This window comes from Vombatus ursinus, unplaced genomic scaffold (assembly GCF_900497805.2).
Source record: "Vombatus ursinus unplaced genomic scaffold, bare-nosed wombat genome assembly UNPS02008961.1, whole genome shotgun sequence".
In the NCBI taxonomy this organism is placed as follows: Eukaryota; Metazoa; Chordata; class Mammalia; order Diprotodontia; family Vombatidae; genus Vombatus; species Vombatus ursinus.
In genome coordinates, this window is record NW_020948739.1 from 6,724,995 (window position 1) to 6,747,649 (window position 22,655).

Consider the following 22,655-nt stretch of genomic DNA (forward strand, 5'->3'; position numbering starts at 1 on the left):
GACCTTAGACGAGTCACTTGTAAAATGAGTTCTAAAGCTCTGTTAAGGTCTGTAATATTGGGGAAGCTATTCTCTCTTATCTGAGGACCAACTTTTCTAAATTTGGAGAGGCATAGAAGGTTGGGCCTCTGGTAATTAATTTTTATCATCCACAGCAGGCAGTGGTATAGTGGACTGACCTTTCTTAAAATCCTGTCTCTACCATGTGTGTATTTGTGTGACTTTGTTAAATCAGTCCACCTCATTTTCTGTCATCTGAAAACTGAGGGATTGTACTAGTCTCTAAGATTCCTTTTAATTCTAAAACTATGACTTTATGAGTTCAGGAAACCATTTCCTAAGGCACAGAGGAGCTAATTGGTAGAAGGTTTATTCTCACTGATGAAATCAAACTGTTTCATTAGGCTCTGTTCTTGCCCTATGTTTTGTGAAGGAAAGGGCTGCTGTCATTTTTTGATGCAGTTAAGATGGTGTTCATTTATCCATAGTTCCAAGACCTAGGTAAAATGTTAACTTATTCATGAAGACTTCCTTCATCCCCCAGCTGAAAGTTTTTTCTTATTTATCTGATTTCATAGAATTTTATATTCTTCTGTGCAGTCATTGTATTCTAATTTGTATCATATTTATCTTGTAACCCTCCACTAAGGTCCTATTTCTGGTTATTCATTGTGGAAGGAATATTTATACTGATGAGATCAGAAATCTTCAGAAATTATTAGTAATAGTAATTTGTGTATGTTCTATTTTCTGTACTAGAATATAAGCTTCTTGGAGACAGGAACAATTTGTTGTTTGTCTTCGCATCTAGCCCAACCTTCTGCACGTTGTGGTATACCTAGTAAGTATGTAATAATAAAAGTTTAATTAATTAATAAATAAATGCCTCATAGAATATTTGTACCTTGTAGTGATGATCACAGTTCACTGTGGTAATCAGGATCTGAGGAAACAAGTCACATTAACCGAATTCATAAAAAGATATTTTATTTATTTATTTTTTAGAGGGGGAATGTATCTGGCAAGATTACCATTATCAGGAAATCATTCATAGCCCTGTCTTCTATACCAAATTACATTAATATGTACTTTATTGAGAACAGAATTAGAACAAAGAGGATTAGAGATTTTTAAGGGCTACCAATCAACAATAAATCAATCAATAAGCATTTATTTAGCTCTGTGTCTCTAACAACATGCTAAATTTAGGGGATACAAAGGAAGGCACAAACAGTCCCTGCCCTCAAGGAGCTTACATTCTATTGGGGGAGACAATATGTAAATAACAAGATGCACATAAGATTTAAAAATAATAGCTAATAACATCTCTAGTCTTTCTGTATTTCTATAAAGTTGTGGCTATGGGGTAAATGGCCCTTCTCCACTCTAGGGCTATTTCTTGTCTAGACAACTAATATTATTAGAGTCAGAGTACCCACTATTTTGCTCCATGCTGGACATATTGACAAAAATCTTATGTTCTGGTTCTTCTTTTTCTAGAGTTAGACCCAAAGTAGACCATAATCCTTTTGTTTTCTGTATATGCTTTGTTCCTGTATCCAGTGTAGGTTGTAAATTTATCTTAGAACTCCTTTCATCAGCATGAGGAACTCCTGGATGTCACTACTCTCCATTCAGATCAGCACTCCTCTCACTTAGTGTTAAGTTGAATGGGACATTGAAAAGTTAAGTGACTCGCCCCATAGTAAGCATCTAAAAGATATTTGCTGCTCTTCCTCCTTCCTTCCTGGTAACACTTGTAAGAGATAGAACTCAGGTATTCCAATCTCCAATGTTAGCCCTCCATCCATTAGACTCTTTTGTTATATTACAATTAATGAGGCTATAATCTAATTGCATTGCCATTTTTATAAAATGTAGCAATAGATTTTTATTAATAACTTTTGTTTTTCCATGACTTAGGTTTTCTCATTTTCTTCTCTCCCTCTCCCAGAGAGCAAACCCCTGATAACAAAGAATTAAAAGGAAAAAAGAAAAGGAAAAAAATGAGCAAAACTGATTAACACATCCAAAAAAATCTGAAATGATACGTAATGTTCTACAGCCATGTATCCACCACCTCTGCAAGGGAGGGGAAATGAGGGAGAAGGGATGTATCTTGTCAGTATCATTTTACTAGGGCCAAGCTTGTCTTTTATACTTTTGCAACTTTCAGTTTCAGTTGTTTTGTGGTTGTTGTTCTTTCCATTTACATTGTTGCAGTTATTGTGTATATTGTTTTTACTGGCTCTGCTTACCTGTTATCAGTTCATAAAAGTCTTTCCATGCTTCTCTGTATTCACCATGTTTATCAGTTCTTAAATAATAGGTAACATTTATATAGTGCTTGCCATGTGCCAGGCACTGTGCTAAGCACACTTTATGATTATGCATTATGATCTCATCACTATTCCATTACCTTCATGCACCATAATTTGTTAAGCCATTCTATTCTCCAAGTGATAGACATCTACTTTGTTTCCAATTCTTTCTTGCTTCCAGAAGTACTGCTATTAAGTATTGAAGTATATATGGATGCTTTCTTCTTGCAGTGGCTAGGTATATGCCTAGCAATGGAATTTCTGGGTCAAAAGATTTCAATCGCTTTATCTGAATAATTCCAAATTACTTTCCAGAATGGTTGTATCAGGTTATAGCTCCACCAACAATGTATCTTTTTAAACTTTTTTTTGTACATTTTGTACATTTTAAAGCATTATACAATTTTCTCATTTTCTGACCTATAAAGGTAAATGGAAATTTTAAAAAATCTACATTCATCCAAAATGCAACAATTATACATATGACAAATAATATATAAAATATAATTAACATATCTTAAAAGTTCTGGAGGTAATCTGACTCATTTAGTAAGCAATTATTTTTGTTCTGAAAACAAATTTCTCTTTACCTCAACTTCCATGTTGGAAGCTGGGGAGATTTTTTTTTTAAATGGAAGAAAGGAGGTTATGATTCACACCTATCCAGCATGAACATCACTTGAACCCAAACTCTTAAGTTATTTTGCAGCCTGTCTTTGATAGGTGAGGATCCTCATTTCAGTCTGTCAAAAACTGAAATGTCAGATTTATGCTCTTCTGTGCCTAGAAAATCTTATGTGCTCTTTATTTTTTTTGAAGTTAAAAACAAGTGGTTATTAAAATCCTATAACTTCCCAAGTAGACAACCACCTTATATCTACATATTACTACTATCCTTATGTCTACTTAATATTCTCTGCAAATAAATGCCTTTTAACTGAGATTATGGCTCCTATGCCTCAGGGATAAAGTTGAGGAATTTGAAAGTTGTGCTGGTCTTTCCACAACCTCTCCAACATTGACTATTTCTGTCTTTTGTCATCTTTGCCAGTTTGCTGGGTATGAAGTGAAACCTCAGGGTTGTTTTGATTTTATAATTCTTTTAGTATTAGTGATTTTGAGTATTTTTTCATATTAATAGTTTGCAATATTTTTTGAGAACTTTTTGTTCCTAGCCTTTGACCAATTCTTTTTTGGGGAATAAGCAATGCTGTCTTCTTGATAAAATTTAGGAACCACAATATAGAGAGTGACTTCAGCATTTAACGAATACTATAACATTATAGAATTTAGAGATGGGAAGTCCATTCATCCAATCCCTTTATTGTACAAATAAGGAAATTATGGCCTAGAGAAATTAAATGACTTGTCCTAGATCACAAATGTAGTAAGTAGTAGCTCCAAATGACAGTCTAGTATCCAGTTAAGCACTAGATTTGGAAGGTAGAGGGGCTGCTCAGGTTTAAATCCTAGCTCTGCCACTTAGTACCTATTTGATCTTAAGTAAGCCACTTAACCTCAGTTTCCTCATGCTATGATTTCCAGTCTTCTGACTCAAAACCTAGTGCTCTTTCCACAATTCTTGAATTGTCTCCCATGTTCCTGAAAAACTACCTAAGGGCTTCTGAGGCTCCATGTATTTAGGTAAGGTTCACTGAAGGATTTTTCTTTTTAAGTCTGGATCTATGATTTCATTGGCTTGGAGGACTTCACAGAGCTATTCAACAGAATTTTGTCTTATGATCAAATGAATAAGCAAATGACTAAAAAGAAGTGCCTTAACACTCACATAACATACTTTGTAAAGCAAAAGGAATGGAAAAATGTGACAACAGAGGCCACAAGGAGCAAGTGTCATGTGCAAAAGAATGAAGACAGGAAAAATTCCCATTATGATATTACAGTTATCCCTTCCACATTTCGACTTTCCCTATTGCAGTTTCAATATATCGAGGGTCAGCATAAGAAATTAAATGAGAATTTTTTGGGAGTTTTGTGGAAGCCACAGATGACATGGGAAGGCTAACAGACAACACAGAAAAAATTTAGAAACTCAGGAATGTATAAAATATATGTATAGTATTATATAATATTAACCCAAACTTTACAATAAGGTACTATAAACACCCCATAAAAGAGAAAGAAAAAATTCAGACTTCTTTTCTGGTGTGAAGGGAGGGTCAAATAATTTTACACAGATTGTCCAGATCCACAGGGGTGCCATGCCCCTAATCCCCAGGATGCAGAAGGGATAACTGTAGTTCTGGTGGGTTAGCCAGGAAAAATTAGCATTGTAGCAAAATATAAGGTTCATCTATGGCAGTAATGAGAAATGAGGTTTGTAAGATGTAGAAGAAGGTTTGGAGATGAAGAGCCTTGAATGTCAATCTGAAGAGTTTGGATTTCATTTTCCAAGAGTCAGCATAAATTTTTGAGCAGAGTGTGAAATGATGAAAATGTTTGATAACATTTTTAGCAACTGTGTATAGGAGAGACCCAGGGAGATTTGAGGCAAAGAGAACCACTAGGGAGCTGTTGTATCGGTTTAGGTGTGAGGTAATGGCAATTAATTAATCAATAAGCCCTTTATTAAGCAGTTATAATGTGCCAGACACTGCCTGGTACAAGGAATATATAGCAAAAATAAAACAGTCCTTCCTTGCCCTCAAAGAGCTTACATTCTAGTATGTATGGAGATAGACTAATATGTCTACTGTGGAAATGACAATCAATCAATCAATATGCATTTATTAAGTGCCTACTATGTGCCAGGCACTAGTCTAAGCACTAGAGATATAAAAAGCAAAAGACAGTCCCTTTCTTCAAGGAGCTTACAATCTAATGAGAGACACAGTGTGCAAACAAATAGATACAAAGCAAGTTACATACAGGATGTGCAGGAAATTATTAACAGAGGGAACGCACTAGAATTAAGAAGGATTGGGGAAGGATTCCTGTAGAAAATGGGATTTTAGGGACAGCTAGATGGCCCAGTGGATAGAGCAGCAGCCCTGGAATCAGGAAGACCTGAGTTCAAATATGACCTCAGACACTTGACACTTACTAGCTGTGTGACCCTGGGCAAATCACTTCACTCCATTTCCTTGCCCCCCAAAAAAGAAACTGGGATTTTAGTTGGGATTTAAAGGAAGCCAGGGAGGGCAGTAGTTGGAGCAGAGGAGGAAGAGCATTCCAGGCATGATAGGGGACAGCCAGAGAAAATGCCCAGAGGTAAGAGATGTTTTATTTGTAGAACAGCAAGGAGATCAGCATCACTGGATCATAAAGTATTGGAGTAAGGTCTAAGAGGACTGGGAAGGTAGGAGGAGGCTAAGTTATGAAAGGATTTGAATGCCAAATAGAGAATTTTATATTTGCTCCTGGAGGTAACAGGAAGCCACTGGATTTTATTAAGTAGGGGGATGACATGAAAGGACCTATGGTTTTAGGAAAATTACTTTAGTGGCTGAATGGAGGATAGATTAGAACAGGAAGAGACTTGAGGCAGGCAGACCCAAAGTTAGCAAAATTTTGTAGAAGAATCATCAGGACCTAGTTTTAATCTATGGGGGCAAAGGAAGAGATAAGTAAAAAAATACTTATGATGTTTCTATCCTGTGGTTCTGTAGGTAGCTGGGGATTAATTGGATCATGTCATATGTTTGGGGGAGGAGTGAATAGATTATTAGCTAAAAGTTCAAGTGTCATCCTGTTAGGACATCAAGTTGGATCTAGATTCATCCCTTTCCCACCCCTCTAATTGAGTGTTCTTTAAACTTTTACAGCCTACTCACAAAGCTTCAAATGATCTTTCTTCAGTTTTTTTTTCTCATTTAGACATTTCATTACTCATAAAAGCTTATTGTCAGTTTATAAATTTGGAGTTGCCATCCTCCACTTCCTTTTATGAACCAGTTTTTTAATGCGTTAACACTTGGTCCAGAATTGATCCCCACAATTGACCACACTGTTTACACTTTTCCATAGTCTAGATTAGGACCAAAAAAATGACATAATTGGACAAAGACTAGAGGGAACTCCCTTTACCAATGCTGGTTAATGCCTTCTCTGTAACTCAGTCTCAGAGAGTTGTCAGTAGTATTGAGAAGTAAAGTGCTTGCCCAGGATCACACAGCTGGTGTGCTTTACGGGCAGGACTTGGATGCAAGTTTCCTTGGTTTATGAGGCTAGCTTTCAGTTGATTATGTTGTGTACCCTTGTACTATAGAACTGAGTCTGATAAAAAGTCTGGTGCTCTTTTGGAGGCCTTCAGTTGTTTAGCATCATGATGCAACTTCTGCTCACTCCCCTCATGAAACAAGTGCAGACTTTCTTTATTCAGGTAGGATAATCCCTAGGCAATTTTAGAATTTGGGTAAATTTTATCTGTTGAAATTTCCCACCTCTCTCTTTAATCCAATTCAACAACATCTATTAAGTCCCTACAAGGTGCCAGGCACAAAACAAAAAAAAACGAGGCGCTTACATTCTACTCGGGAATTATAACCTATAAGTGTAGTCTGAGGAAGATTGAGGAGAGACCACTCACAACTAGGGGGAAAGGAAGGAGGAGGACTCAGGAAAGACTCCCTGGGCAAGATAGCCCTGTACTGAGCCTTGATGGAAGACGAAGATTCTGAGAGGCAGAGGTGGGGAGGGGGTGCACCCCGAGAATGAGGGAGAGGTTGTGAAAATACATGGAGGTGAGGGATGAATCATCGAGTTTGAGGAACTCAGTGAGGTAGCCCAGTGTTGCTAGAATGTAATCAATTCATGAAGGGGAATAATAGGAAATAAGGCTCCACATGCAAGTGTGAAGCAGATTGTAGAGTACGCTAAATTCTGTCTTTCCTCCGTTTTCGGACGTCAAGTGATCTCTGGCTGTTTTGGCAATGCTGAACTCCTCATTCGGGGGCCGGTGAGGGGAGACGGGGACGGTGGCAGCTGGAGTCAGCTCTCTAGAGCCAATTGTTAAATTTCCGGTGTAAGCATTTACATCGTGGAAATCGGCAAATGCTGCAAATCAGCATGTGATTTATTGTTTTGTTGTCTAGACTTAAGGAAGTGATGGAGAAAATGTTAATAAAATATGAAACTGAGATGTTAAGCTTAAAAATGTGTTGTGTGTACATTTTTCCCCACAGAGAGCTGGATGGTGAACATTTACCAGTATCCCTCTGCCCCCATTGCAGTTTCTAACCCAGGAAGGCCTGGATTAAGTAGGTGGGTCTTCCATTCTGAGACCTTAACCTTAATCTTCTATTCAACATTTACCTTTTTGGCATCCCATTCTTGCTGGGGATGTGCTTTCTACTAATACAGAAATAATAAGAGTTGACATTTATAAGATATTATGTATATAATCTCTTAAGGTTTGCAAGATGCTTTCATAACAATACTGAGTGTGTTTGTCTCATGACAATCCTTTAGAATAGGTATGTATTATTCTCATTTTATAGATGAAGAAGCTGAGGCTTAGAGACGTGAGTGACTTGCTCATAGTCACACAACTAGTGTGAGTCAGGATCTGAAACCAGGTGTTAGCTGACAGACAGACTGAATTTAAAAGATTTATTAAGCATCTACTGTGAGCAATTACTGTACTAAGTGTTGGGGATACAAATACAAGTAAACAAGACAGTCCCTGCCCTCAGAAAACTTACATGCTAATAAAGGAAGACAACTCATAGAGGAGCGCTTGAATTGGAAAGGAGAGAAAGGGGCAAGTACATATATGGCAGCTTATGTGGTTTGGACATAGTCAGGAAGTGGTGTGGTAGCTCAGTTTCAGATAATTTAAGGTGAAAGCTTAATGTGTTATGTTCCTGGCAGCAGGGCAGTTAGGTGGGTGCCAGGCCTGAAGTCAGGAAGATTCATTTTTCTGAATTCATATCTGCCCTCAGACACTTGTTAGCTGTGTGACCCTAGACAAGTCACTTAACCCTGTTTGCCTCAGTTTCTTCGTTTGTAAAATGATCTGGATAAGGAAATGGCAAACCAGACACACCTGAAAAATGACTGAACAACAACAGCAACATTCCTGGCAGCATGATAGAATGAATAGAGCCCTGGATTTGGAATTAGGAAGACCTAGGTTTGAAATGCTTACTAGCTCACACACTCACTAGCTGGGTGACCTTGCATAAGTCACTTAATTTCTCAGCTTCAGTTTCCTCATCTGCAAAATAGGGATAAAAACAACTGTAGCAATTATCACACAGGCTTCTTGGATATAATGTCAGTCACTACTATCAATCACCTACTTTGAGCAGGATACTTTCAGAAGCATTGTTGAAGAATAAAAAGGAAATGTAAGATGCACGTTTCCTCCCAAGGAGCTCATGCTATTTAGGGAGACATAATATATACCTACAACAGCTGAAGACATTTTTATGAAACAATTGTTTCATAAGCAAATTCATGTAACAAATATTTAATAAAGCCTCCTTTGTAAAAGACTCAATGGAACATATACAAATACATTGAGCAAATTTTATCCAATACAGCTTCAGCTAGGCCCTAGCTATCCTTTAGCAATTCTGCCTCACTATTATTTCCTTCTTATCTCATCTCCCAAGAAGCTTTTCTAAATATTTGCTTCTTGGGTGGCTAGGTGGCGCAGTGGATAGAGCACCAGCCCTGAAGTCAGGAGGACCTGAGTTCAAATTCAGCCTCAGACCAAACACTTGACACTTACTAGCTGTGTGACCCTGGGCAAGTCACTTAACCCCAATTGCCTCACCAAAAAAAAATAAATATTTGCTTCTCTTTTTTCACCTATACCCATGATCAGATCCCTCCACCTCCAAAGTGAATAGCACATAGCCTAGCATCTATTAATTTGACAAATAGCGACTTGAGGGCAAGAACTGCCTTTCTTTGTATTTGTATCCCAAGTCCTAGCACAGTACCTGGCTCATAACAGGGACTTGATAATGCTTGCTGATTAATTTAACAATTACTTGGTGAAACGTACTTTATCAGTCAAAGGATACAAAGGTAAAAAAAGAATTTCCATCTTCAAAAAACTTAAGTTCTATGTGAATCCAGCAACTTCTTTCCTTTATTGCAGAAACCATCTCAACATCATTAACCACTTGTCCTGCCTTTCCTTTCCTTTGGTTACAGAAGAGGAAGTATCTTTCTACTCACCAAGGCTAATTCTTAACTTTTGATCTCCTTCCTTCCCATCTCTTTCAGGACCTTGCTCCAGGTCCCCTCTGAAGCATCTTCAGTCTCCCTCCCATTGGCCTATAAACAAATACATTTCTTCCATCCTAAAACAAAAAACAAAAACAAAAATAAAATTTTCCTTGAACTTTCTACTTTGTTTAGTTGCTGTCCCTTATCTTCTATACCCTTCACTGCCAAACTTCTTGAAAAGATTGTCCATCTGACGTGCCCTCCACTTCTTTCCCATCCATTCTCCAGTCCAATAAACATTTATTAATAGCCTTTTATGTGCCAGACACTGTGCTAAGCTCTGGGGATACAATTAATAAAAAGAAAGACAGTTCCTGCCCTCAAATATCTAACAACCTAATGGAGGAGGGGGGGGAAACAATACACAAAAGGAGGCAGGATGGGGACGCCAAAGGGACATCTTGTTCCATGGAATTGAAAAACCAAGATGGGTAGCAAGGAGTGAGCTCCAAAGTCCAGTTTCTGTCCTCTGTAAAGGAAGGCATTGGGTAGAGTTTGGTACTCCACCCTCCACCCCTCTAAATCTGAGGAGAAACAAGGCTGAAAGAGGTGGTGTCAGGCTCCACTGGAGTTAACTGCATGGTGATGTGATTTGGAGTGATGAGCTCAACCTGGGAGTGGCAGCTTGTTGTAGTTGAAAAAACCAAGACAGGGCAGCACCCTTCTGTCAAAACTTTTCTGTCCTGGTCACCAGTGACCTAATCACCAAATTGATGGCCTTTATCTATCATCTTCTTTTACTATTCTGTAGCTTCTAAGATACTAGAAATGACTTGCTGCAATTGACTATTTGATCTTCCTAAATTTCAGAGACACCCCACTCTCCTAGTTCTCTCTCCAGTCACTCCTTTGCCTCCTTTGCTGATTCCTCCTCCTCCTCTAAGGTTCTGCCCTTCCCCCTTTTATTTTCTTCCCTACTCTTCTTTCCTTGGAGTATTCCTGTACTCTCAGTTTCAATTCTTACCTCTATGTAGGTGATTCACAGATCTACATCTCTAATCCTGACCTCTCTTCTGAGTTCTGCACTTGCATCTTCCACTATCTCCAGCACATCACCACTGGATGTCTCACTGGCAACCTTGATTTGAACATTTCCTCCTAAACCTGCTTTTCCTTCTGACTTCACTCTTTTGTTTGCAACATTACTGTTGATCCAATGTCCCATGTCTAAATGTTGGTATCTTTGGTTGCTTACTTTCCCTCATTCTCATATGCTACCCTTACCAGGTCCTGTCTTCAACATTTCTCACATATATCCTCTGCTCTCTATTCCAACTGTCACTCTCCTGATTAAATGGATGAAGGATACCTAATGTCTAGTTTATAATATGTCTAGTTGTGTGGACAGCCCATAGTCCATCAGTATTTATCTTGGATGAATGATAGATAGTGAGCTAAGCCCAGAATCAAAGAGGAAAAACAGAGAGATTGCATTTAGAAAACTGTGCAGTGCTTTCAGTGATCCCCAAACTGCTCAGTAACACAAAAAATCCATTCTTTTATTTATTTATTTTTAATATTTTAATATTTTTCTGATTACACGTAAAAACAATTTTTAACCATTTTTTTGTTTTCTTTTTTACACATTTTGAGTTCCAAATTCTCTTCTGCCCCCTCTCTGCTTTGCTGTCATTGAGAAGGCAAACAATTTGGTAAAGGTTATACATGTGTAGTCATGCAAGACATATTTCCATATTAGTCATGTTGTAAAAGAAAATACAGACAGAAAAAAGCCCAAGAAAAATAAAATTTAAAAAATTATGCTTTGATCTACATTTAGATTCCATCAGTTCTTTCTCTGGAAGTGGATAGCAGTTTTCATCATAGGTCCTTCAAGATCTTCTTAAATCTTTGTATTGCTGATAATAGCCAAGTCATTCACAACTGATCATTGTACTGTATTGCTGTTACTGTATACAATGTTCTCCTGGTTCTTCTCACTTCACTTTGAATCAGTTCATGTAAGTCTTTCCAAAAAATCCATTTTGTTAATCAAATATTCATTAAGGTCCTGCAATGTGCCAGGTGATGGGGATACAAATACTGAAGAAACAATCTTTACTCACAAAAAGTTTCCATTCCAATGAGAGAGACACAATTGTTCTTCTAGTTAAGCTAAATGGATTGGGAACAATATCGAATTTCCAAATCATCAAAATTGCGGGTAACACAAAGGATGATGAAGAAGTCTAACTTATCATAGCTGTCTCAAACATAGCACAAGGTAATTCTTCTGTCAAAGATTTATGGAAGGACATGGAAAAGAATCTCACAGGAACAAAAGGTATGGGTGAGTTAGGATCTGCCACCCAGGGGAGGGAATGCCCACACAAATGAGATCAGGAATCTGTCAAAGTATTGGAGCATTATGTTGGCCTCTTATCTCTCTACTAAACTGTAGGCTCTTTGTGGGCAGGGCCTGGGCTTTATCTCAACTTGGTATTTGTTTTCCTTATTATTTGGAAGAGGGCTCTGTGAATATAGTAAGTGCTAAATAAATGTTTCTTTTATGTTGTCATATTGTCTAACTTAAATGAGTTAATTATCTAGTAAGTATGACAAGGGGTCCATTAAAAACCACAAAGTGAAACTGTCTTTGATATGTGGCATATAAATTATTCAGAAAACAATTGCCACAGGTATTCAGTGAGGGAGAAATTGAGTCCAGCTGATATAATATAATTTTTCCTTAAAATTAAGGAAAGTGTCACAGAGGAGGCCTTATTTGAGCTTGACCTTGAAGAATGTTGTGTAGGATTTCTTCATGGAGAGATAGGGCCTGGAGAGAATAATACTGGTAAAGGGAGAAGCATGTGCAAAAACATGAAAATAGGTATGAGATATGCAAGAAATGATTAGTAAATCAGGCGATTTTGAGCAGATGATTTGTTTAAGATAGAGTTAGGTAATATCTTGGAAGGCCTTGAATACCATGTTTTTGTGTTTGGAGCTTATTTGGTAGGCAATGGGAAGTTACGAAAGCATATTGAGGAGGAACGTGGCATAATAAAAACCCCATTTTAAAAAGATTAAGTTAGAGCAAGGTTTATTAATATTAGAAGAGACTAGAGTCAAGGAGACCTGTCATGAGGCTATTAAAATAGTTCAGGTATGAAAGTAATAAGGGCCTAATGTTGTAGCTGTGAAAAGGAAGCAACATCTAAGAAAAATTGTGAAAGAAGAATCATGGAATTTGGTAACTGATTAAGTGGAGAACATCAAAGATGATGCCAAAGTTTTTAGACTATATAACTTCGTTGTTGTTGGAGTTTTCATCCCAATGAGGGAGACACCATTCTTCTAGGAGAATGGTAATAGAGTTGATAGGAACAGGAAATTAGAAGAAGGAACTGATAAAAGAGCCTTCAAGTCAGGGATGGAGACAGAAATTATAAGTTATCACAAAGTGGTGATAATTTGAACCTTAGGAGAGTTTATAGAGAATGAAGCTATAGAAGAGGGGGATGCCTTTGAAAGAAACTTCATAGGGAAATAAGGGCAGAGAGCTATAAACAGAGCCCTGGAGAATGTCCTTATTTTATTGTTGTTGTTCTATTGTCTCAATTGTGTCCAACTCTTTGTGACTTTTAGATTGATTAATCAAACAATATGTACTTTTCACTTAATTTCTCAAGTTAGTTTATTTCTATAGACATGTAAGTGTGACAGTATTATATAGAGAGATAATTTGGTTTACTTTAACATTATAGTTGGATTTGAGTTTTGTATATTGGTTGTATTTTATACAACTGACACAAATAAATGTTTGCCTATTAGGCATCTCCATTGCCCATTGGACATTTCCAATTGTATGCCCTATAGGCATCTCAAATTCAACAAGTCTAAAATAGAACTCATTTTCTTTCCCTCAGATCCACCACTCTTTTAAATTCTTTGTCTATCTAGGGGCCACTATCCTTCCAGTCACCTAGGTTCACAACCTAGATGGAGAATGCCATCTTTGACTCCTCGCTTTCGCTTACCCTATATATCTAATCACTTACCGAATTTTGTCATTTCTATCTCCACAACATCTCTTATACAAATCTCCTTCTCTCTATTCCCATAGTCACTCCCCTAGTTCAAGCCCTCATCACCTCTTACCTAGACTGCAGTAGCCTTCTAATTGGCCTGCCTGCCTCAAATCCCTACCCACATTAATCCATCTTCTACACAGCTGTTGAAGTGATTTTTTCTGATATTGAAGTCTGACTATGTTACCCCACTACTCAGTAAACTCCAGTTGTTTCCTATTACATCTAGATCCAGCATAAACTCTTTTGTTTGGTATTTAAAGCTATTCACTGGGGTGTAAGGTGTGTTCAGGGAACTCTACTACCTCTGGTCTGAGGGCTGCTGAGCCCTTTTCAGGGCTGCTTTCTACCTTTGGTGTCTACCTGATCCACCTAATTCACACCCGTGGTTCCAAGAAGCAGTGGCATGCACTGAGGCCACACCCCAGTAAACCATTTTGGCAAGTGAGCTAAAACAGATTGAGGGTAACTGAGGGGTCTCAAACCCATTAGTGAGTTAGGAAGGTGTCTACTCCAACCATGTGTAGACTTACCCTGATGGAATGGACTGATGAGAATAATTTGTTCCAACGGCCATGAAGGCAGCTGAAGTAAGTGCTGTGGAGTTCTTAGAGCTTGGTTTGACATTGAAGATGCCAAGGTCATCCACTGTATCTCAAGCTATCACCAGTCATCTTGACTCTATCCTGCCACTGGACTGTTATGACTCTGGGGGAGAGAGTAAAGCTGATGACCTCATGCAACTCTGCCTCACTTATATTCAATTTATGCATGAATCAAAAGACATTACCCATGTCATTTCATTTTATCATTTTTACTTTTTCTAAGTAAAAATTTCCTGTGGTGACAGGCAAGTGACAAAGAATCAGGTGCAGATACTTTGGAAGCTGTAGTCACGACACTGCACACAGACAGCTCAGGCCATAAGGTTATCTTCTGACCAGAAGCAGCAATGGCATTCTGAGTAGCCTTTTAAGGATCACACTGCTCACTTCCTGGTGTGAGGAAGGGGATAGACAAGGTGCCCTAAAAATTGTCTGCTTCTCCAGCTCTGGCCTGTTTACTGTAGCAGGTGGGGGATCCCACCCTGCAGTCAAAACACAAAAAAATGTACAAAAACTTATACAAAGATGATTGCACTCACCATCAGTACATGGAACATGCACAAACTTATAGATAACATAAAATCCAGTAGACCTGAAAGAAAAACAGCTCTTGTTGCAAGAGAATTCAGCAGATATTGCATCCAAATAGCAGTCCAGAGTGAAACAAGTCTGGCAAATGAAGGCCAGCTTACTGAAGTTGGAGCTGGAAACACATTTTTCTGGAGTGAGTGCAGTGAAGGGGAGGGCCAGGAAGCTGTTGCAGGTTTTGCGATCAAAACTAATCTTATCAACAAGCTTGTATGCCTATCAAAAGGAGTGAATGACAGGCTCATGACCAATATGATTGCCTGGAGACCCTTGTCATCAATATGCAAAAAGAGGACAAACTTATAATTCTGGGTGACTTTAATGCTAGAGTAGGCTCAGACTACTAAACATGGCAGGGAGTCCTTGGGAGGAATGGAGTTGGAAACAGCAACAGCAATGGTCACTTACTTCTGAAGACTTATTCATCTCATGACCTTCTCATATCCAAATGCAATAAAACTTCATGGAAGCACCCTTTCAGCAACCATAGGCATTTAATAGATTATGTGATTGTAAGGAGAAGAAATAGACAGAAAGTGAGAGTGAGGAAGGCAATGTGTGGTGCAGGAAATTCCACCAATCATAAGCTTATCCTCTCCAAGCTAAATATTCACATTCAACAAAAGCAGAGGCCCCAAGGCAAAGTGACTACCAGAAGACTTAATGTCAACAGATTAGAGCTCTTCTCTGAGCAGGAACAGTTTGTTGCTAACTTGGAAGAAGAGTTGAGCCAACACTTGATTGGCAACAGTGGAGCAGAAAAGAAGTGAGCACCTTTCAGAAATTTGGTGTACAGCACTGCATTTGCTCAGCTGGGTCAGAACACTCAAGAACATCAAGACTGGTTTGACAAAAATGGTGGGGAAATTCAGAAGCTGCTAAGTGAAAAACAGGAACTCCGCAGGGTTTACCAGCAGGTTAATTCATCCATCTCTAAGAAGGAAACATTTCACTCCATTAAAAATAAAATACGAACAAAACTTAGAGAGATGCAGGATTGTTGGCTCAGTAAGAAAGCAGATGCAATTCAATTTTATGCTGATAGTAACAATCCAAAGCATTTTTATGATGCCCTGAAGGCTATTTATAGGCCAAAGACCTATGGCATATCTCAGCTACTTAATGCTGATGGAGCCACATTGATTAGTGATAAAGACATGATGGGCTGAACACTTCCATAGTGTTCTCAACAGACCATCATCAATCAATGCTAAAGCCAATGACCATTTACCTCAGGTTGAAGTGAATCCCTCTCTAGCCAAATTTCCAACTGAAGAAGAGGTTTTGAATGCCATTAGGTTCCTTTCCTGTGGCAAAGCACCTGGTGCTGATTCTATTCCAGCTGAGATTTACAAGGTAGGGGGTCCACAGCTCATACAAAAGCTGACTGAAATTTTCCAGGTTATATGGCAAAAGGAATTCCCCCAGGAGTTCAAGGATGCCTCCATTGTCTATCTCTATAAAGGTAAAGGAAATAGATTGTCCTGTGACAATCATGGAGGGATGTGTGTGGAGGGGGGGAGGTCTCTCTCTTAGTCATTGCTAGTAAGATTCTTGCCAGAGTCCTCCTTAGTAGGCTGATTCTTCACCTAGAAGATGGTCATCTACCTGAGATCCAATGTGGCCCAGGAATGGTTGATATGGTGTTTGCTGCCTGACAACTTCAGAAGAAATGCCAGGAGCAGAACAGAAGTCTCTACACAACATTTGTAGATCTGACCAAGGCCTTTGAAACAGTCAGTCATGAGGGTTTATGGAAAATTATGTCAAAATTTGGTTTTTCAGAGAAGTTCATCACTATTGTATGTCAATTTCATGATTGCATGCTTGCCCAGGTTTTGGATAATGGACAATGCTCTTGTGCTTTCCTAGTCACCAATGGAGTGAAATAAGGCTGTGTGCTGGCTCCTATGTTTTTTAGCATGATGTTTTCAGCTATGTTGTCAGATACCTTCAGTGAGGACTAACATAGCATTGAGTTTAGCTATTGCACTGATGGTATGTTGTTCAACTTGAAAAGGCTACAAGTCAAAACTAAAGTGGAGGGAGTGTTGGTACATGATTTTTTTCTTTGCAAATGATTGTGTACTCAATGCAGCCTCTGAAGCTGAGATGTAACAAAGTGTAGATTGATTCTCTGCTGCTTGTGCTAATTTTGGTCTAACAATTAACACCAAGAAAACACAAGTGTTCCATCAGCCAGTACCACAACACCCATATATGGAACCATCAGTTACAGCAAATAGAGAAGTTTTGAAAACTATGGATAAGCTCACTTACTTTGGCAGTATACTTTCCAGGGATGTACACATTGATAATGAGGATGATGAATGCATTGTCAGAGCTAGCTCAGTGTTTGGGAGGCTCCAAAGGAAAGTGTGGAACAGAAAAGGTATTAAATTGACTACCAAACTGAAGGTCTACAGAGCCATTGTGCTGACCTCATTGTTGTATGACTATGAAACCTGGACAGTATGCAAGCACCGTTCCAGGAAACTGAATTGCTTTCATTTGAATTGTCTTAGGAAGATTCTGAAGATCACTTGGCAGGATAAGGTACCAGACACTGAGGTCCTTTCTTGAACTAAACTGCCAAGCATTCAAACTCTACTGTAGACAGCACAACTCTGATGGGTTGGCCACATTGTTCTGATGCTTGCCTGAAAGACTATTTAATGGAGAACTGACACAAGGCAGGTGATCACACATAAGTCAGTGGAAGTGATACAAGGACACTCTCAAGGCCTCTCTTAAGAACTTTGGAATTGATTGCATGACATGAGAGACATTGGTACAGGACCACCCAGCATGACAAGCTCTCATCAGAGAAGGTGTTGTGCTCTATGAGCAAAGCAGAATTGAAGTAGCTTAAAAGAAACATGAGATGCACAAATTTAGAGAATCCACCCCAAATGTTCACATGGCCTATTTATGCCCAGTCTATGCTAGAGCATTTGGTCTGATAAGCCACAGTCAGACACACTATAACTTGACTCTAACATAGTGTTGTCATTTTGGTCCTCTTCAAGAATGAAGGACAACAGCCAACCAAAGCTATTCACCAACTGGCCCTTTCCATTCTTACACATCATACCCCTACACCTTTTAGTGGTCCAGTCATACTGGCCTTGTTTGCTGTTTCTACACATGATGCTCCATCTTCTCTGTCCATGTCTTTGCTTTGGTGTCTGTCCTCCATGCCTGGAATAGTCTTCTTTCCCATTTCTGCCTCTCAGAAACTTTGGCTTCCTTTAAGATTTAGCTCAGATGAAATGGTCTGTGGAAAGGCCTTCCTATGTACCCCTAGCTGCCAGTGTACTCTCCTTGTGTATTATTTTCCACCTACACTCCATTTATGTACAGTCATCTCTCCTATAAGAATGTAAGCTTCTTGAGGGCAGGAACTATTTTTGTTTTACTTTGTATGCCCAGTACTCAGCACGGTGCCTGGCACACATATTTTTTTTTGTTTGTTTTTTAGGCAATTGGGGTTAAGTGACTTGCCCAGGGTCACACAGCTGGTAAGTGTCAAGTGTTTGGTCTGAGGTCGGATTTGAACTCAGATCCTCCTGACTTCAGGGCTGGTGCTCTGTCCACTGTGCCACCTAGTTGCCCCCTGGCACACATATTAAATAAGCATTGAATATTTTTTTTTTCTGTTTGAATGTGCTTCATCTACATAAATTTAGATTGCTTCTTCAGAATACTGAGGTCTAATTAAAATAATGTACTACATATATAGTATTTTTATATACATCATCTCATTTGAGTCTGACAACAACACTGTGAGTTAGCCAGAGCTGGCTTTATTTCCTCCATTCTCCTGGGGGGACAATTGAGGCCCAGAGAGGTTAAATGATTTCCTGAATGTCATATGGGTAAAAGAGACTGATCCAAGATGGAGTGATGAAATTGAAACAAGTCAGGCTCTTCACATACTACACAAAAAGCAATAAAGAGAAACACCAAAGAGAAAGAAAAGAAAAATAGCTAATAAAGGCACAAAGAAGAAAAATAAAAGTAAGTTAAAATTTAAAAATATCTAAGGAAGCATGGATAATACAGTGGATACTGTACCAGAGTAAAGAAGACTTTGGTTTGAATTCCCCAAAGAAACTTGCTTTCTGTGTTACTCTTGCCAGGCAGGTCGCCAACCTCTCTGGGCTTCTGTTTTCTCCTCTATAAAATAAAGATATTGGACTTTATGACTTTTAACCTTCTCTCTAGTGCTAAATCTATGATCTTGTGATGCTATGAGCAGAGTAAAGTGACAATACAGTAAACAATATAGTAAAAAAACCCAAACCTATATAGTGGCTATCAGCTAAAGTACCAGAAGCAATGAAGATGGGGGAAAAACATGTGTGATATCCCCAAAGAGGTCTACAAGTGGATAAGGACACATTCAAATAAATTTGAGAAGAATTGGCACAGGTAAGAAAACCACAAGGCCAAATGAAAGAAGAGTATGAAGAAAATTTTTTTAAAAAGAGGAAATAAAGATAGAATTAAAAGATGTTTAAAAAGAACTATCTGAAGGAAGTAATGAATAATAATAATTATAATGATAATAACTAATAATAGCTAACATTTATATAGTGCCTACTATGTGCTAGGCACTGTGCTATTTATAAATATTATCTCATTTGATCCTCACAACCTGGGAGGTAAAAGCTACTATTTTCCCCATTTTATAGACAAGGAAACTGAGTCAAACAGAGGTTTAGGTGGCCCAGGGTAACATAGCTAGTAAGCATCTGAGGCTGGATTTGAACTGACTCCAAGCCCAACACTTTATCCACTGTGCCACCTAGTAGCGCCAGTTAATGTGGAGAATAATGTGGAAAACCTAAAAAAAAAATCCTAAGAAGCAACCAAGAGAAGATTTACTCATCAGGATCAGGCAATGGGATTGACATAGTGCATTACAGCTGGAGATACAGCCTTTAAAAAAAAAAATTACTGAATTATCCAAATGAGAGGCCCAGGGAATGGATGACAATGCAGCAATCTCAGGATTACTAATACCTCAGAAAATTTACAAAAACAAGTACCTGAACACCTTATTCCAGGGAAAGAAAAAAGAAAAAATTCCAGATTTAGAAAAAACCCAGAAAAACAAACAAAAAAACCCCACAACTAGTGAAATCCAAAACCAAAAAATCCATAGGATTCTAACCCCCTAATCAGGAAGAACCTAAGATTTATCACACCTAGACACATCACAGTTAAACTACCAGAGTATCACTATAATTTCATATTGCCAGGACTAGAACCTAAGTCTTCTGACTTCAAGTTCAGTTGTCTGTCTATTGGGCCATACTGTTCCGGCAATATTCCTGCAGAGGAAGAGTCGGCTATATTTCTTGCACTATATATACTGTTGAACATTTCTATTGAAATTAAACAGATTCCTTGATAACCAGAAACATATCATAATGCCAGTTTTATGGCTTTTGTTTCATACTTTATCATGATTGCATAAAATCAATTGCATAAAATTAGACTGATTATGAAATACAGCTTTCTGCACAGGATTGGATCAAATGGCCATTTTATCATCTCTGGCATCCTGTACCAAAAGGGACAATATGCATCACCATAACATTTTTTACTAGAGTCATTAATTACTGTCAAGTGGCAAGTCCACTGGCTAAATAACCACCAGGAACTTAAGCCTATTGATGATACCAAATGCTTTTAGGGTCAGTGAATATAGGTTTTGATGTTGCTGCCAGAGCTTTAAAAAAATCATTGTATCTCTTCTTATGTGAAGATCATGTTCATTGTACCATTTATTATGCCATTGTAATTTCAGCGATTGATTGTATTGCATGGTAGCCAGCCCTGAAGGATTCTAGCCAAAATCTTGCCCACAATGAAATGCCAAGGCAATAGTCAATGTGATGTTTCTCATGATGTTTTATGGTGATGTTGGCATTTTTGAAATATACTACAGAGCAGTAATCCTCAAAATTACTTGGTACTGGTTAAAAAAACTGAAAAGCCAAGCAGTGAAACAAATTACATATATAATATAAACACAGAGAGGCATACAAGTATAATAGCATATTATTCAATAAACCCAAACACCCCAACTACTAGAGTATTTACTATTAAATTAAAACACTTGGGAAAATTGGAAAGCAGTTTGGCGGAAATTACGTTCAGGTCAATAACTCACATTGTATGCCAAGATGTTTTAAACTTGCCCTAGAATGGCAGGTTAGGGTTCTAGATGCTTATAACTATTTCTTCCCTTAGGGTTCCAGGGATAAATAAGTCAGCGGTTTTCGGGTTTTTTTTGTTTTTTTTTTGGTTTGTTTTTTTTAAGGCAGTTGGGGTTAAGTGACTTACCCAGGGTCACACAGCTAGTAAGTGTCAAGTTTGGTCTGAGGCTGGATTTGAACTCAGGTCCTCCTGACTTCAGGGCTGGTGTTTTCAAAGGAAGAAATACAAACTATAAGCAGTCATATGAAAAAAAAAGTTCTCCAAACCACTAATACTTAAGGAAACGTAAATGAAAATAACTCTTAGGTTCTACCTTATGCCCATCAGATTGTCAAAGACACTAATGTAATGCAATATTATTGTGTATAAAAAATGATGAAGGGGAAGCTTTCAGAGAAACCTAGGAAGACTTGTATGAAATGAATAGAACCAGAAGAATGCAGCAACAACTTTAAAAGACTTAAGATTCAGATCAGTAAAATGACCAGTCATATTTCCAGAGGATGGAAGATGAAGCATGCTACCCACCCCTTGGAAGAGAGATGATGGACTTAGGGGGCAAAATGTGACATATTTTTCAGATATGGCCAATTCAGGAATCTCTTTTGCTTGGCTATGCGTATTTGTTACAAGGTTGTTGTTGTTGTTGTTATTATTTTTCAACAGGAAAGGTGGAGTTGGGTAGGTTAGAGTTGGGGAAAAAAAGATAAGGAAGAAAAGAGGGTTATTGAAGAATTTTTTAAATGTGCAGAAGCAAACAGACAAGTTGGACAGCTTTGAAAATTATATGTTGAATTTATTATATACTTAAAAGAAAAATAAACCAAGCTGTATGTAAGAGATATCTGTGGTTTCATGTACAATCTTTTTTTTCACTACTCTAGACTGCATATGGAAATACTCATTTCACTTGGTGTTTTAAAAAAACATTTAAAAAAGAAGAAAATATTGTGGCATTTACTTAGTATTCTGCATGTGGAGGAAAAGACTGGGCATAAAGCTAAGCAAACTCCTGCCTTCTTATTTAAGCAACTAAGATTGAAAAGTTTTCTTGTATTATTACATATAAAAGTTTTGTTTCAGAAATTTCAGGAGAATTGATAAATACAAACCACTTATTTGAATTGAACACAAAACTTGAAAGACAAATGCCTATGTTTTTTTTTAGGTAAAATGTTTAATCCATTTAGACTTTTTAGACTTTCTTAATGAGTAGTTAGGTGATCAAGTTCTCATTTCTCTGCCTACAGATATCCCCTTGAAGACAGTGTGGTGTGGTGAGAAAGAACACTGGATAAGAGTCAAGATAAACTTGGGTTCAAATTCTACTTCCCATAATTACTAGTTCTGTAAACAGGGGCAAGTCATCTTTCCTTTCTGAGCCTGGGTTTTCACATCTGTAAAATGGAGATGGTGGTATGAGGAGTATCTACCTGAGCATGTTGCAAGTTGAAAATTAAATAGTATATGTGAAATGCATTGTGTTACTACTATAAATATTAGTTACTATTAAGTAAATAGAGATTCCCACATGCTAAGAAAATCCTTAGCATGCAAAGACAAAAGACTCAAGTCAGCATTTGTAACTTTGAAAAGATGGTGGGGTTCAATTTTATTAAATGTATAAAATTAACTATAAAATGTTAAGCAATAGGGCTTAAATATGCACTAAT

At 38.0% G+C, this 22,655-nt stretch overlaps 1 long non-coding RNA gene across 1 annotated transcript; it reads left to right on the forward strand.

Annotated features, from left to right (window-relative positions):
* Positions 1-746: 746 nt before the first annotated feature.
* LOC114034355 lies at positions 747-22,412 on the forward strand. The gene is made up of 3 exons (XR_003568089.1): positions 747-841; positions 7,466-7,544; positions 22,233-22,412. It is a non-coding gene; the product is annotated as an uncharacterized LOC114034355 (long non-coding RNA).
* The last annotated feature ends 243 nt before the right edge of the window (positions 22,413-22,655 follow it).